Source organism: Pseudophryne corroboree, chromosome 5, assembly GCF_028390025.1.
Source record: "Pseudophryne corroboree isolate aPseCor3 chromosome 5, aPseCor3.hap2, whole genome shotgun sequence".
Classification (NCBI taxonomy): Eukaryota; Metazoa; Chordata; class Amphibia; order Anura; family Myobatrachidae; genus Pseudophryne; species Pseudophryne corroboree.
In genome coordinates, this window is record NC_086448.1 from 180,335,147 (window position 1) to 180,353,340 (window position 18,194).

General features: G+C 46.3%; 1 protein-coding gene across 3 annotated transcripts in view; it reads right to left on the reverse strand.

Annotated features, from left to right (window-relative positions):
• The window catches only part of PTPRN2 (protein tyrosine phosphatase receptor type N2), a 1,612,706-nt gene that overhangs the window by 821,330 nt on the left and 773,182 nt on the right, over positions 1 to 18,194 (reverse strand). The gene's annotated exons all lie outside the window — the stretch shown is intronic.

The following is an 18,194-nucleotide window of genomic DNA, read 5'->3' on the forward strand; positions in this document are numbered from 1 at the left end:
CTCTAGCAGGTGAGAGCTGTGCAACCACCACAGGAGCGAAATCCTGGTTTTTGACGACAGGATTATCTTTCTGTGCATGTGTAGGTGTGACCCCGACCACTTGTCCAACAGGTCCCACTGGAATACTCTGGCATGGAACCTGCCAAACTGTATGGCCTCGTAGGCCGCCACCATCTTCCCCAACAACCGAATGCACTGATGGATCGACACACTTGATGGTTTCAATATCTGTTTTACCATTTTCTGGATTTCCAGAGCCTTTTCCAGCGGAAGAAATACTCTCTGAACTTCTGTGTCCAGAATCATCCCGAGGAAAGACAACCCTGTCGTCGGTTCCAACTGTGACTTTGGGTAATTTATGATCCACCCGTGTTGTTGGAGTATTGACAGGGAGAGGGATATGTTTTGTAATAACTGCTCCCTGGATCTCGCCTTTATCAGGAGGTCATCCAGATAAGGGATTATGGGGGTAATTCCAAGTTGATCGCAGCAAGATTTTTTTTAGCAATTGGGCAAAACCATGTGCACTGCAGGGGAGGCAGATTTAACATGTGCAGAGAGAGTTAGATTTGGGTGTGGTGTGTTCAATCTGCAATCTAATTTGCAGTGTAAAAATAAAGCAGCCAGGATTTACCCTGCACAGAAACAAAATAACCCACCCAAATCTAACTCTTTCTGCACATGTTATATCTGCCTCCCCTGCAGTGCACATGGTTTTGCCCAATTGCTAAAAAAAATCCTGCTGCGATCAACTTGGAATTACCCCTATATTGACTCCTTTCTGATGAAGGAGGACCATCAACTCCGCCATAACCTTGGTGAATACCCTCGGCGCCGTGGAGAGACCGAAAGGTAACGTCTGGAATTGCTAATGGCAATCCTGAATCGCGAATCTCAGATAAGCCTGGTGAGGAGGATAAATGGGAACATGCAGGTAAGCATCCTTTATGTCCACCAACACCAAGTAGTCCCCTTCCTCCAGACTGGAAATCACCGCCCGAAGTGATTCCATCTTGTACTTGATCTTTTAGATTTAGGATCGGTCTGCCCGAGCCGTCCGGCTTCAGAACAACAGAGAGGCTTGAATAAAAAACCCCGCCCTTATTGTGACAACGGTACCAGGACTATCACCTGGTCTAGACATAATTTTTGGATTGCTGCTGTTACTACTTCTCTCTCTGGCGGAGAAGCTGGCAAGGTCGATTTGAAAAATCGGCACGGGGGAACGTCTTGAAACTCCAGTTTGTATCCCTGGGATACTATTTGCAACACCCAGGGGTCCAGGCCAGACAGAATCCAATCCTGGCTGAAGAGTTTGAAACGTGCCCCCACCCGAGCGGCCTCCCGCAAGGGAGTTCCAGCGTCATGCTGGGGATTTGGCAGAATTAGGGGTAGACTTTTGCTCTTGGGAACCTGGAGCCGGTGTTGGCTTCTTTCCCCTTCCCCTTCCCCTACCTGCAAAGAAGAGGGAACCTCTCGTCTTTTTGTATTTATTGGGCCGAAAGGACTGCATTTGCGGGTGATTGGTCTTTTTTGCCGGTGCAGGCGCAGAGGGCAAAAATGTTGACTTACCTGCGGTAGCCGCCGAGACTAACGCATCCAGGCCATCGCCAAATAAGGCCTCACCTTTATATGGGAGAGCCTCCATGTTTCTTTTGAAATCTGAATCCGCGTTCCACTGCCGAATCCATAACACCCGCCTAGCTGATATTGCCATGGTAGCGGCTTGTGAACTCAAGAGTCCAATATCCTTCATTGCTTCCAGCATGTAGGCGGCAGCGTCCTTGATATTCCCTAACTTAAGGAGTATCTCATCTTTATCAATCGTGTCAATTTCTGATGACACGCTTTCTGACCATTTTTCAATAGTGCGACTCACCCATGCGCAGGCAATAGTGGGCCTGAGCAGTGTACCATTGGTAACATAAATGAATTTCAATGTCGTTTCCATTTTGCGGTCTTCCGGCTCTTTAAGAGAAGCCGTGCCAGGACCAGGGAGAAATACCTTCTTTGTCAACCTGGAAAGTGCACTGTCTAACACAGGGGGTGACTCACATTTTTTCCTGTCTTCAACCGGGAAAGGATAAGCTATGTGAATCCTTTTGGGAATACAAATTTTTTTATCAGGAGTCACCCACATCCCTTCAAACAGAGCATTTAGTTTGTGTGAAGGAGGGAACGTGACTTTGGATTTCTTTTCCTTACATAAATAAGCTTTCTCCTGAGGTACAGGAGTGCTTTCTGTAACCTCCAACACGTCCCTTATAGCCACAATCATATATTGTATACTTTTTGCCAATTTATGATCTATCTCTCTGGATTCACTATTGTCGACACAAGAATCAGAATCCGTGTCGGTATCAGTGTTTACAACATTTGCAAATGGTCTCTTATGTGACCCAGACGGGCCGCCCGCATAAGGAATAACAGCATCCTGAAAAATCACATCTTCCACAGATTTTCTCCAGCATGCAGCCTTAGATTCAGACTTATCCAATCTATGGTTAATCAGATGCATACTGTCACGTAGCTCTTTCACCCATGCAGGCTCTTGGTGTGCCGGTAGCGCCACCACATTACAACTCTGTGTCCCTAAAATGGCTTCCTCCGGGGAGGAACTCCCTGCCTCAGACATGCCTCACACTTATTTTGGGGACAGACCCACAGTAAAATCAGTCAGAGGGACACAGGATAGGAGCAGCCAGTTCACAAACCCAGCGTCAGTATTGCCTGTGAACACAGTATGTCCACAGCCCAAAAGCGCTTTTAAATAGTAATATACACTATCAAATGCACCACAATCGCTTTGTGCCCCCCCCCCCCCTTTATAGCACCCTGTACTTGTCAGAAGTGGAGGAGAGGACCAGCGTGTTCTCTGCAGCCTGAGGAGAGAGAAAATGGCGCTGAGTAGTGTGCTGGCTGCCTGAGGAAGAAGCTCCGCCCCCACAATGGCGCGTCCTTACACTCAGTATATTGACTTATTATTTATACTGGCAGGGGTAGGGCTGTGCCAGCGGCATCTTATACCCCCTTTTAGCCAGTTTGATGTATTTTTCTTGCTGCCCAGGGCGCCCCCCCTGCGCCCTGCACCCTGCAGTGCCTGTGTGTGTGGGCAGCAATGGCATGCTGCGCTCCCACCAGCCGCGCTGCACCTCAGACGTCACTTACTTGATTGAAGATCATTCTTCTCATACTCACCTGTCTTCTGACTTCTGGCTCTGTGAGGGGGGTGACGGCGTGGTGTGGGAGTGAGCATCTAGACACGGCTAGCGTTCAGTTCCCTTCAGGAGCTAATGGTGTCCTGTCAGCCAGAAGCAGAGCCATGAAACTCTGAGGAAGTTGGTTCTGCTTCTGCCCCCTCAGTCCCACGAAGCAGGGAGTCTGATGCCAGCAGATCTCCCTGAAAATAAAAAACCTAACATAAGTCTTTTCAGAGAAACTCAGTAGAGCTCCTCAGAGTGCATCCAGTTGACCTGGGCACATTTCTAAAACTGAAGTCTGGAGGAGGGGCATAGAGGGAGGAGCCAGTTCACACCCAATGAAAAGTCTTAAGAGTGCCCATGTCTCCTGCGGATCCCGTCTATACCACATGGTCTTGATGCCGTCCCCAGCATCCTCTAGGACGTATAAGAAATACAGTATCTGATTGCTCCATCGCCCATGCTACTGCAAGCAACAACTGTCCTTCAGCTGATAGCTCCATCACCCATGCTTCTGCAAGCAACAACTCTCCTCCAGCTGATGGCTCCATCGCCCATGCTACTGAAAGCATCAACTCTCCTGCAGCTGACAGCTCCATCCCCCATGCTACTGAAAGCATCAACTCTCCTCCAGCTGATGGCTCCAACACCCATGCTACTGAAAGCATCAACTCTCCTGCAGCTGATAGCTCCATCCCCCATGCTATTGCAAGCAACAACTCTCCTCCAGGCCCTGGGTGATGCTGCCAGAGTCCTGGACTTGGTCTGTTCACCAAACAGACAGTTTGCCTGATGCCTGATGTAAGCAGAGATGTGCACCTGTAATTTGACTGCCATGTACTGACTGATTGGAGGAGCCATGATCTCATAACCTAATGTTCCTTCTTCATTGAAGACTCCTATTCTCAAATGTGATTCTACAGACGTGTCCTTATACACCTTGCTGCAGTCACGCCAAACAGCTCCTCTTGGCACGCCAGGTTGCATGAGAATCTTCTAACGACGGGCGTCTTTTTTGGTTCTTTTGTGTACCGCAATGTGACTAGGATGCACGGGGAGACTGTGCTGATTAATGTGAAGTATCTGAACCTGAACCCGTTGTGCTCTGTATACAGACACAGTCACAAACAATAAGTGTCACATATCAAATTAATCAGCACAGTCTCCTCGTGCGTCCTAGCCATACTGCACTGTGAATAAGATGCATTTTCTGAAAACAAAGAGACGCACAACGTTAGCAGACATGTACAGGACTGCAGCAAAGAAGGCTAATAAGATATTAGCATGCATAAAACGGGGTATTGATGCTAGGGACGAGAGTATTATACTCCCGTTATATAAATCACTAGTGAGGCCACACCTTGAATACTGTGTACAATTCTGGGCACCGTACTACAAAAAGGATATCCTGGAGCTTGAAAAGGTACAGAGGAGGGCGACCAAACTAATTAAGGGCATGGAGACGATGGAATACAAGGAAAGGCTTGAAAGACTAGGCATGTTTACATTGGAAAAGCGGAGACTAAGAGGGGATATGATCAACATCTACAAATATATAAGGGAACAATACACAGAGCTTGCGCGGAACCTGTTTTTGGTTAGATCAACACAGAGGACTCGTGGACACTCGCTCAGGTTAGAGGAGAGGAGATTCCGCACAATACGGCGTAAAGGCTTTTTCACGGTAAGGACAATACGTGTTTGGAATTCCCTGCCCGAGGGAGTTGTAATGGCGGAATCTGTCAACACCTTTAAGAATGGGTTAGATAAATTCCTAATGGATAAGGATATCCAGGGGTATGGTGCATAGTCATGCATTATAGTTACTATAAATAGGGATAAAATGCAACGGCTGACAGCAGCATCAGTCAGAAATTTTAGTCAAATCATCATGCATAGGAGACCACAAATAGGTTGAACTCGATGGACAATTGTCTTTTTTCAACCTCAGATACTATGTTACTATGTTACAGGACCTGGCGGCTCGCTCACGCAAGGCATCTCCTGCTGCATAGTGTATTGTCCATCAAAGGCTTTATTATTCATGGGTCATTCAAAGGTTCTTTCCATCTATGGTAGAGATCCGACGAAAGAAGAAACTGATGTTTTGTAGCCATCAATGGATATCACAAACTTGGTGATACAGCGATTTGATGGTTTCGACCCACTGATGGCTAATGGCCATCTCTACTACTGATAGAAGGCCTGAGTCAAAGGCAAAGCATGATCCATATGATACACACTTGTAGGTGTCAGTAAGAGACATAAATGCAAAATAATTTTTTTGGGGGGTAGATAACTGCAGAAATAGAATATAGGGAGAGACTATTAATATTTACCCTGTTTAGTCAAAGACCTGTAGGAAGGCCCACTGGTTTAGGTGAAGGGGAAGGGGGGAGGTTTGGAACTGGTGCTTTAATCATTCAGTCTCTCTCGTAGTTAATTTGCTATTTTCTTGCAATGGTGCAATCAACACTGTTCTCCATTCTCTCACCATCTTGTGCTAAGAATACCACAAGCATATCTGTCATTCCTCTCACCGATTGGTCCTCATTTTATGGTTGTAAAATCCAATTAAAATTACCCATTTCTACAAGCCCTCAAGAGCACTACCCTTTCATACCACACCAGATCAACCTCTATGCCAACCTTCATATTGTTATCTTAAAATGCTCTATAAAACCCTTTACTAGAAATGACCTATTCCCACCTATAGTACACTGGTACACTATCGCTACTTTCAATCATCAATCCGAGCCATTCCTGCTCCTCTAGTCCCAACTCTTTTCCCATGATATTGCAAGCTGTCTCCCTACTGTACCGTTTGTTTTCATATCTCCATTTACTTTAGCTTGTACATGTATGCAGTGCTGAAAGAAGGGTGGTACGGAGTACCATTAAGAAATATGGTGGTGGTACGCAGTACCACCAGCCCACCGCTGGGGCATAATTTATAAGGGGCATTTTTGTGTGTGGGACATAAAATGGTGTCAGTGGCATAACTGTATGTGGCATAATATGTAATAGGTATTACTGAGTGCGGTATAATATGTAAGGCATTACAGTGTGTGGCATAATGTATAATGGGCATTATGGTGTGTGGCATAATGTGTAATGGGTGTTACGGTGTCTGGCATAATGTGTAATGGGCATTACGGTGTGTTGTATAATGTGTAATAAGTATTACGGTGTGTGGCATAATGTGTAATAAGCATTACGGTGTGTGGCATAATGTGTAATGGGCTTTACGTGTTTGGCATAATGTGTAATGGGTTATACGTTGATTGGCATAATGTGTAAGGGGCATTATGGTGGGTGGCATAATGTGGCCATGCCTCTATTGTCATGTAGCAACTCCCTTAGTTTTGTGTGACCACACCCTCTCATGACATGCGACCATGCCCATTTTTACTATCTGTACCACTAAGAAAAAAATTCTACTTGCACCACTGCATGTATGTCCCTGTTTTATGTATGCCTTTCTCTCTACTGTTCAGGACTGCAGAGCACTCTAGCACCTTACAAATCTAAGATATAATACAATCTAATAAAAATAATAATGATACCAATAATGACCTATATCTACTAGCTATTGCAATAATGGTGTTAGTGGGTAGAGGAGAGAAGTCAGAACCTCCCCTCAACACTGAGGGGGTAATACCAAGTTGATCGCAGCAGGAATTTTGTTAGCAGTTGGGCAAAACCATGTGCACTGCAGGGGAGGTAGATATAACATGTGCAGAAAGAGTTAGATTTGGGTGGGTTATTTTATATCTGTGCAGGGTAAATACTGGCTGCTTTATTTTTACACTGCAAATTAGATTGCAGATTGAACACACCACACCCAAATCTAACTCTCTCTGCACATGTTACATCTGCCTCCCTGCAGTGCACATGGTTTTGCCCAACTGCTAACAAAATTCCTGCTGCGATCAACTTGGAATTACCCCCTGAGTCACACCAATGATTTAAAAATAAAGAAAACATTTTTAAACTTACTTTCATAAATTAAATGTTAAGAAAAAGTAAAAATAAGAATTTACTCACCAGTAATTCTATTTCTCGTAGTCCGTAGTGGATGCTGGGTACTCCGTAAGGACCATGGGGTATAGACGGGCTCCGCAGGAGACTGGGCACTCTTAAAAGAAAGATTAGGTACTATATCTGGTGTGCACTGGCTCCTCCCTCTATGCCCCTCCTCCAGACCTCAGTTAGGGAAACTGTGCCCGGAAGAGCGGACATTACCAGGAAAGGATTTGGAATCCAGGGTAAGACTCATACCAGCCACACCAATCACACCGTACAACTCGTGATAACTATACCCAGTTAACAGTATGAACAATAACTGAGCCTCTCTCAACAGATGGCTCATACAATAACCCTTTAGTTAAGCAATAACTATATACATGTATTGCAGAGAGTCCGCACTTGGGACGGGCTCCCAGCATCCACTACGGACTACGAGAAATAGAATTACCGGTGAGTAAATTCTTATTTTCTCTGACGTCCTAGTGGATGCTGGGTACTCCGTAAGGACCATGGGGATTATACCAAAGCTCCCAATGGGCGGGAGAGTGCGGATGACTCTGCAGCACCGAATGAGCAAACTCAAGGTCCTCCTCAGCCAGGGTATCAAACTTGTAGAATTTTGCAAAAGTGTTTGAACCCGACCAAGTAGCAGCTCGGCAAAGTTGTAAAGCCGAGACCCCTCGGGCAGCCGCCCAAGAAGAGCCCACCTTCCTCGTGGAATGGGCTTTTACTGATTTAGGATGCAGCAGTCCAGCCGCAGAATGTGCAAGCTGAATCGTGCTACAGATCCAGCGAGCAATAGTCTGCTTTTAAGCAGGAGCACCCAGCTTGTTGGGTGCATGCAGGATAAATAGCGAGTCAGCTTTTCTGACTCTAGCCGTCCTGGAAACATAAAGTTTCAGGGCCCGGACTACGTCCAGCAACTTGGAATCCTCCAAGTCCCTAGTAGCCGCAGGCACCACAATAGGTTGGTTCAAATGAAACGATGATACCACCTTAGGGAGAAATTGGGGACGAGTCCTCCATTCTGCCCTTTCCATATGGAAGATCAGATATGGGCTTTTACATGACAAAGCCACCAATTCTGACACACGCCTAGTCCAAGCTAAGGCCAAAAGCATGACCACTTTCCACGTGAGATATTTTAGCTCCACGGTCTTAAGTGGCTCAAACCAGTGGGATTTTAGGAATCCAACACACGTTAAGATCCCAAGGTGCCACTGGAGGCACAAAAGGGGCTGAATATGCAGCACCCCTGTAACAACGTCCGAACTTCAGGCAGTGAAGCCAGTTCTTTTTGAGAGAAAAAGGGATAGGGACGAAATCTTGGCCTTTATGGATCCTAATTTTAGGCCCATAGTCACTCCTGACTGTAGGAAGTGCAGGAATCGACCCCCCTGGAATTCCTCTGTAGGGCCTTCCAGGCCACACACCAAGCAACCTATTTTCGCCATATACAGTGAAAACGTCTTGCTGTCACGTCTATCCTAGCCTTTATCAGCGTAGGAATAACTGCATCCGGAATGCCCTTTTCCGCTAGGATCCGGCGTTCAACCGCCATGCCGTCCAACGCAGCCGCGATAAGTCTTGGATCAGACAGGGTCCCTGTTGCAACATGTCCTGACTGAGAGGCAGAGGCCATGGGTCCTCTGAGAGCATTTCTTGCAGTTCCGGGTACCGAGTCCTTCTTGGCCAATCCGGAGCAAAGAATATTGTTCACACTCCTCCGTTTATTACAATTCTCAGCCCTTGGGTCTGAGAGGAAGAGGAGGGAATATATAGACCGAGTGGAACACCCACGGTGTTACTAGTGTGACCACAGCTATCCTTGACCCAGCGTAAAACCTTTTTTATCTTTTTATTGAGGTGGGACGCCATGTAGTCCACCTGAGGCAGTTTCCATCAATTTGCAAAACTGCGTGAAGACTTCCTGATGAAGTCACCACTTTCCCGGGTGGAGGTCGTGTCCACTCCCGGAATGAACACTGCTGACAGTGCGCTTACTTGATTCTCGGCCCAGCGAAGAACTCTGGTGGCTTCTACCCTCGCCACCCTGCTCCTTGTGCCGCCCTGGCGGTTTACATGAGCCCCTGCGGTCTGACTGGACCAGAACCGGTTGGTCGCGAAGCAGGAACTCCGCTTGACTTAGGGCGGTGTATATGGCCCTTAGTTCCAGGATATTGATGTGAAGGCAAGTCTGTTGGCTTGACCACAAACCTTGGAATTTTCTTCCCTGTGTAACTGCCCCCCACCCTCGGAGGCTTGCATCCGTGGTCACCAGGACCCAGTCCTGAATGCCGAACCTGCGGCCCTCGAGAAGGTGAGCACTCCGCAGCCACCACAGGAGAGACACCCTGGCCCTGGGGGATAGGGTGATTAACCGATGCATCTGAAGATGTGATCCGGACCACTTGTCCAGTAAGTTCCATTGTCCTTGCATGGAACCAGCCGAAGGGGATGGCCTCGTATGATGCCATCATCCTTCCCAGGACTCGAGTGCAGTGATGCACTGACACCTGTTTTGGTTTTCAATAGATTCCTGACCAGTGTCATGAGCTCCTGAGCTCTCTCTATCGGGAGATAAACCCTCTTCTGGTCTGTGTCTAGGATCATGCCTAGGCGAGGCAGATGAGCTGTAGGAACCAACTGCGACTTCGGAATATATAGAATCCAGTCTTGTTGCCGTTTCACTTCCAGAGAAGGTGATACGCTGTCCAGCAACTGCTCTCTTGATCTCGCTTTTATGAGGAGATCATCCAAGTATGTGATAATAGTGACACCTTGCTTCCGCAGGAGCACCATCATATCTGCCATTACCTTGGTGAAATTGGTAATGACAATCCCGTACCGCAATTCTGAGGTACGCCTGATGAGGTGGATAAATGGGGACATGAAGGTATGCATCCCTTATGTCCCGATTCATTTCAGGCTTGCAATAACCGCTCTTAGCGATTCCATCTTGAACCTGAACCTTTTCAGGTATATGTTCAGGGATTTTAATTCAATATGGGTCTAACCGAACCGTCTGGTTTCGGGATTATAACATGGTTGAATAATAACACCCTCTTGTTGAAGGAGGGGACCTTTGACCACCACCTGTTGAAGATACAATTTACGAATTGCAGTTAACACTGGTTCTCTCTCTTGGGGGAAGCCCGCCGGGTCCTCGGTGAGGGGGCATCTTCTCACAGTCCAGCCTGTATCCCTGCGATACAATTTCTATTGCCCAGGGATCTAACAGGGAGTGAACCCACTTGTGGCTGAACTTACGAAGGCGTGTCCCCACCGGGCCTAGCTCCGCCTGTGGAGCCCCAGCGACATGCGGTGGATTTTTGTAGAGGCCGGGGAGGACTTCTGTTCCTGGGGACTAGCTGTGTTGTACAGCTTCTTTCCTCTGCCCCCGGCTCTGACAAGAAAGGACGCACCTCAAACTTTCTTGTTTCTTTATTCGAAAAGCTGCATTTAATAATGTCGTGCTTTCCTAGGCTGTGCACGAATATAAGGCAAAATATCAGAATTACCAGCTATAGCTGTGGAGACCAGGCCCGAGAACCTTTCTCCACACAATCCTCAGCCTTCCATATGCCTCTTAAGTCGGCATCATCTGTCCAATGTATATTCTACAGGACACGTCAAACAGAAATCGACATAGCTTTTGTCTCTAGGACCCAGTATACTCATGTCCCTTTGGGCATGCTTTATAATGATATATCTATCACTTAAGACAGCATCTTAAAATATTTATATGCATACTAGGGTCTCAATCTCTGCTGATAAGGTACCTGTCCACGCTGCCACAGCGCTATAAACCCATGCCGACACAATCGCCGGTCTGGATAGTATACTAGAATGTGCACACTATCTGCAGGATCCCTGAGAATAGCTAGTGCAAACAGGACACCCAAGGGGAAGATTCTCAACACATCCTGGCCCTAGTGGGGAAAGGATACAGCCTGAGAATTCTCTTGTGGGAAGCTGCCGTCTCTTGTCTGGAGATTCCCGCTCTTTTTCCTCATGAGAGGAGGGAAATTTACCTCAGCATTCTTCCCCTTAACATGTGTACTCTCGTGTCAGGGACAGATGAGTCATCAGTGATATGCAAATCATCTTTTATTCCAATAATCATATATTGAATATCTTTTAGCCCTCTTGGCTGTAACTTTGCATTATCGTAGTCGACAGTGGAGTTAAACTCCGTGTCGATACTTTGTTATTTTGGATAGTGAGCATAGAGAGACTCTGAAGGACTCTGTGACATAGGGACAGACCAGGGTAGATTTCCTTTCTGTTCCCTAACCTTTTGTGCAATAATTTTACCTCAGCACTTACACATATCCAAACAGGTGTCGGCGTTGTTGACGGAGACACCCTCCCACACACTTATCCGCTCTATCACCTCCTTAGAGGAGCCTTTTACCTCAGACATGTCGACACACGCGTACCGACACACCACACACACAGGGGATGCTCTATTTGAAGACAGTTCCCCCACCAGGCCCTTTGGAGAGACAGAGAGAGAGTATGCCAGCACACACCACAGCGCTATATAATACAGGGATGTACACTATACTGAGTGATTTTTTCCCTATAGCAGCTTATATACACAGTTTTGCGCCTAAATTTATGTGCCCCCCCTCTCTTTTTTACCCTTTGTGTACCAGGATACTGCAGGGGAGAGCCTGGGGAGCTTCCTTCCAGCTGAGCTGTGAAGAGAAAATGGCGCCGGTGTGCTGAGGAAGAAGGCCCGGCCCCCTCAGCGGCGGGCTTCTGTCCTTTTATGTACTTTAATGGCGGGGGTTAATGCACATATACAGTTTATCAGACTGTATTATGTGCATTTCGCCAAGTAAGGTAATCTAATTGCTGCCCAGGGCGCCCCCCCCCCCAGCGCCCTGCACCCATCAGTGACCGGAGTGTGTGGTGTGCTAAGGGAACAATGGCGCACAGCTGCAGTGCTGTGCGCTACCTTAATGAAGACCGGAGTCTTCAGCCGCCGATTTTCAACTTCTCTTCGTTCTTCTGGCTCTGCAAGGGAGACGGTGGCGCGGCTCCGGGACCAGACGACCGAGGACTGGGCCTGTGTTCGATCCCTCTGGAGCTAATGGTGTCCAGTAGCCTTAGAAGCCCAAGCTAGCTGCAAGCAGGTAGGTTCGCTTCTCTCCCCTCAGTCCCACGTAGCAGTGAGTCTGTTGCCAGCAGATCTCACTGAAAATAAAAAACCTAACAAATACTTTCTTTTCTAGGAAGCTCAGGAGAGCCACTAGGGTGCATCCAGCTCTGGCCGGGCACAGATACTAACTGAGGTCTGGAGGAGGGGCATAGAGGGAGGAGCCAGTGCACACCAGATATAGTACCTAATCTTTCTTTTAAGAGTGCCCAGTCTCCTGCGGAGCCCGTCTATACCCCATGGTCCTTACGGAGTACCCAGCATCCTCTAGGACGTCAGAGAAAGAAAAATTACAAAAACGTTTTCCATAACTAAATCTTCCCACTTATACCTAAATTGTATCACACAGAACCAAGGTTTCCTGGAAGCCCGTGTACAATTGGAGTAGTGTTACCGTATAGCAGGGGTGGGGATCCTCCGGCCCGTGGGCCGTATACGGCCCTCAAAGCCGTTTGTTCCGGCCCACCCGCTTGTGTTGGCGAGACGCGCCGCCGCTCAGTCCGGCGGCGGCGTGTCTCAGCTGTCAGGGCAAGGAGCAGAGCGCAGCTACATGTCCGGCGGCAGCGGCGGGTAAGATCTCAAACCAGACGCCGGTTCGTGAGCCAATCAGATCTTGCGGACCGGCAGCCAATCAGGAGCTGCAGCTGCTGGTTCGCGAACTCTGATTGGCTCACGAACCGGTGGCTGGTTTGTGATCCTACATGTCGCCGCTGCCGCCTGACATAGCCGCGCTCTCCTCCCTGCCCTGACCCCCTAACAGCTGAAACACACCGCCGGACGGAGGAGCAGCAGCAGCAGCGGTGAGCAGCACAGTGGGGTGGGGGTGCACTGTGGGGGAATTTGTATTTCTGGCACTGTGTGGGCATTTGTATACCTGGCACTGTTGGGGCATTTGTATAACTGGCACTGTGGGGGCATTTGTATACCTGGCACTGTTGAGGCATTTGTATACCTGGCACTGTGGGGACATTTGTGAATCTGGCACTGTGGGGGCATTTGTATACCTGGCACTGTGGGGGCATTTGTATACCTGGCACTGTGGGGGCATTTGTGGATCTGGCACTGTGGGGGCATTTGTGGATCTGGCACTGTGGGGGCATTTGTATATCTGGCACTGTTGGGGCATTTGTGTATCTGGCACTGCACTGGCATATGTGTATCTGGCACTGCACTAATGGGGGCATATGTGTATCACTTCCCATTTTAATTGGACACACCCATTTTTTTGGCGCGCGCTCACTCAGTACGTCTAAGCGGCAGAACTACTGGGGGGCAGGGGCATTTTTAAGTTGACGATTTTTGTATGTCCCCCGAAGGATTTTATAAATATCTAAATGGCCCTTGGTAGAAAAAAGGTTCCCCACCCCTGCCGTATAGCATAAGGGGGAGTGAAAATAAAATGTACAACCTTAGATCGTGGGCTCTACAACTGTCTATATACAGAGATTACTACTATAGTTAAATGAGAAATCTAGGGTTGTCATTAAGGACTGAAACCCTTAAAGTCCTGAAAGTCAATATAATTTTAGTAAAAAAAATATACAGTACTTGGCTGGGTGCTCCTGCAGCTCCACTGATGTGTTGAGTGTCACAAAACACTGTTCCCCAGCCTAATGCCAGAGGGCCTACTGTACTTTGGACCACTTAGTGCATTGTGGGGCCAGGGTAGGTTTTCAAGGTAATACAATATGGCAAAAACATATCAATAAAAATATAAAAATATTAAAATAAAACTATATCAGTATCTTAAAAAGAAAAATCTAAATTTTTAGTTTGCTTTTACATAAAAGTTGTGTCTCCCATATAATTCTGAAAAATGTAGTATAAAATGACCTTCAGGCTTTGTGTATAAGATGTCTATGAAACAGAAATGCAGGGGGGGACCGCATCCAGGTGTTACCCTCCGAGGGGTGACACCAAAATGCCAGCTCCTCCGCAGTGACATTATCGTGGCGCACTCAGCTCCTCTCACAGTGTAGGAACCAGCGGCACAACCGGATGGGTCTCCGAAGCAGTCTAGCATCTCCGGGAATGTAGGTCATACCCTTGAAGTCATGAAAATTGGGTAGGGGCATGAGGAAACGTCTCTTCCTGTGGAGTTTTTCAGCGCACCGGGTGTCACTGACCCCAGTGAAGCACATACATGGAGTAATTAAATTCTGTGTTTAGACTTGGGTTCCATCACAAAGATATCTCATTATGCTATGCAAATATTCTACAATGTGGAAAAATCCAATATTAAAATACTTCCTGTACTAAGCAGTGATAAAAGTGGAGAAGTGAGCCAGTGGAGAAGTTACCCATGGCAACCAATCAGCTGCTCTGTATACTTTTATAGTATGCAAATTATAAATGTTACATCAATGCTGATTGGTTGCCATGGGCAACTTCTCCACTGGCTCACTTCTCCACTTTTATCACTGCTTAGTATTGTCGGGACAGAACCCAGCACTGTAATCTCTTGCTGGTGCAATCAATGGTGAAACAACAGGTTTTACCATCCCCCTTGGGCCAGCTGCTTACTAAAATAGCTATCCTGCCATGGAAATAATGAGAACTAGCACAGATACTAAGGGGGACATTTACTAAACAGTGATAAGAGCGGAGAAGTGAGCCAGTGGAGAAATTTCCCCATCAACCAATCAGCTGCTCTGTATACTTTTATAGTATGCAAATTATAAATGTTACATCAATGCTGATTGGTTGCCATGGGCAACTTCTCCACTGGCTCACTTCTCCACTTTTATCACTGCTTAGTACATCTCCCCCTTAACCTGTATTTTGAGGTAGATAATGATAGAACCCTTTACGCACAAACACTACCAACCAACCAACCAACCAACCAATCAATCAATCAATCAATCAATCATACTTACAGAACTGTACTATTTATAATACTGTTTGAATTACTATAAGTTGATGTATATGTGTTTATGTGTAAATGCACATTTACATAGAGAAATGTTATTTTGATAATGACATACAATAATTCTGTTATAAAACTATTTAAGCACCGTAGGTTTAAAAGAAGTGTTTTTCTTCTAGTTTGCAGAAATAAAGCACAGTGGAAATAACAGAGTATATGTAATATGTCAGTAGGCATCAGACATGTGAAACAGGTATTTATGTTTCAGTTGTATCTCTGCCATACATATTGGCGTTATATTTAATGAGACATTTATATGTATATTATTCATTCTACAAATACTTGGCCAGAATAAGGAAATAAATAGAATAAAACAAATTGTGTGAGCATGGTCCTACTGTATGTTACTATGGAAACAACATTCAGGTTAGGATGTGTCATGACCGACGTAACTGCCTACAATGAGAAACTCACAAGAGAGGGAGGTCTGTGTGGCATGATTAGGAGAAATCAAAAAGAGATTGAAAGAGAGACAGTGTGATCACAAACTGAACCACAATACACATTGAGCAGAAAAGGGCATGTTATAAAAGGCAATGGCAAGATGCACTTTGATTTAAATTAACAGAGGTTGCTAGGAAAGATTTTGCAAAAAAAAAAAAGCGTAGGTTCAAAAGACAGCACGGAGTATATCTATTATTTAAAGAACATTTTATTCCATGCCATGCATCACAGAATGAAAATCTCTGCAGCGCCCAGACTTGTGACCCATTGCAAACAGAATCCACAGAACAGAATCTTTCAAGCTTCAAGTACGAAGTCATTTTAATTTCTTTATATAATGAAATTGTTCAGCTTTTTTTTATTATTCATTTGTTAAATGTATTTTAGTTGAAACTGAATGCTGAAGGTAGAGCTCTGGTTTTAGCAAACGTTTCTCAAATAAATTGTCTTTTACATGCCAATTATTTATTAAAACGCTACATATGACATTGCTGAAATATGTAATATTGCCATGTTTTTGTATGATAGTAAAAATAAGGGAATACATATGATATCCTGGCGGTCGGGGTGGTGGCAGTCACATGACGACTGCGACATCCCGACAGTGAAGATCCCGACATCAGAGGGGATTAAGTATTTCTACACCCCCCCCCCCCCGCCCCACCACCACCACCACCCTAAAGGGCCGATGCGGCCGAGACAGGCAGCGATGGCGGGGGCCGGCGGGGGGATAGACAGCCATGCTGCATCTGCAGCATTGCTGTCGTTAACGAGGACCTCCCTCATCAGTACATGTTCGGACGAGGGTGGGGGTCGTTAACGATGCACGGGAGCGCGCATCGTTAACATTTAGTGTACACACTGGACGAGACTGTGATAGATCTCGGTCAGATCGGCCACTCTGAGTGAGATCTTTCAAAATCTCATCTAGTGTGTATGGGGCTTATCCCTTGGCAGGTGTGTTGGCTAGGGCTAACCCTCGGAGAGTGGCGGATAGGGCTAACCCCCCCCCCCCAGTGCCTAACCCTAACCCCCACCCTAGTGTGTACCCCCTTGCCCCCCTTCCCGGGCCCTAACCCTATCCCAGAACCCCAATACTTACCTTTGGGATGTCAGCTGCTGTTGATCTGGCGCTGGTCTCCTGAGTGGTGTCTGGATTCTGGCGTTGGTCACATGACCGCTGGCATCCCAAAATAAGCATAGTATTATACTTATACATTTAGTTACCATTCTTTCAACCACAAAATATAATGATATGAGTATACAGATGGAGTAGTGTTTATTGCAGAGCAGTGATACAAAATGATGTTTGCCATAACTATCATGAGCTTTTCACCCTGTAACTAAGATCTGTCTCAAAACAACATGAATTATACACTTAGGGGGTAATTCAGAGTTGATCGCAGCAGCAAATTTGTTAGTAGTTTGGCAAAACCATGTGCACTGCAGGGGGGCAGATATAACATGTGCAGAGAGAGTTAGATTTGGGTGGGGTGTGTTCAAACATATCTAAATTGCAGTGTAAAAATAAAGCAGCCAGTATTTACCCTGCACAGAAACAATATAAACCACCCAAATCTAACTCTCTCTGCAAATGTTATATCTGCCCCACCCCTGTAGTGCACATGGTTTTGCCCAACTGCTAGCAAATCTGCTGCTGCAATCAACTCTGAATTACCCCCTAAATTTGTAAGTGATACAACATTCACAGGAGTAAGCTGTACTCTATATGATCTGGAAGCTGTCAAGTATCTACGATTTCAGCTTAAGTCCCTGTTTTGGATGGAGCGTATAAAAGCTTTCATACCTTTCTTATACTTGTTTATATACTGTATTTATTTCTTAGACAACATATTTTGAAAATGAAAACCATTGAGATGAAAATAAGAATTTACTTACCGATAATTCTATTTCTCGTAGTCCGTAGTGGATGCTGGGAACTCCGTAAGGACCATGGGGAATAGCGGCTCCGCAGGAGACTGGGCACAAAAGTAAAGCTTTAGGACTACCTGGTGTGCACTGGCTCCTCCCCCTATGACCCTCCTCCAAGCCTCAGTTAGGATACTGTGCCCAGACGAGCGTACACAATAAGGAAGGATTCATGAATCCCGGGTAAGACTCATACCAGCCACACCAATCACACCGTACAACCTGTGATCTGAACCCAGTTAACAGCATGATAACATAGGAGCCTCTGGAAAGATGGCTCACAACAACAATAACCCGATTTAGTTAACAATAACTATGTACAAGTATTGCAGACAATCCGCACTTGGGATGGGCGCCCAGCATCCACTACGGACTACGAGAAATAGAATTATCGGTAAGTAAATTCTTAATTCTCTAACGTCCTAGTGGATGCTGGGGACTCCGTCAGGACCATGGGGAATAGCGGCTCCGCAGGAGACAGGGCACAAAAGCAAGCTTT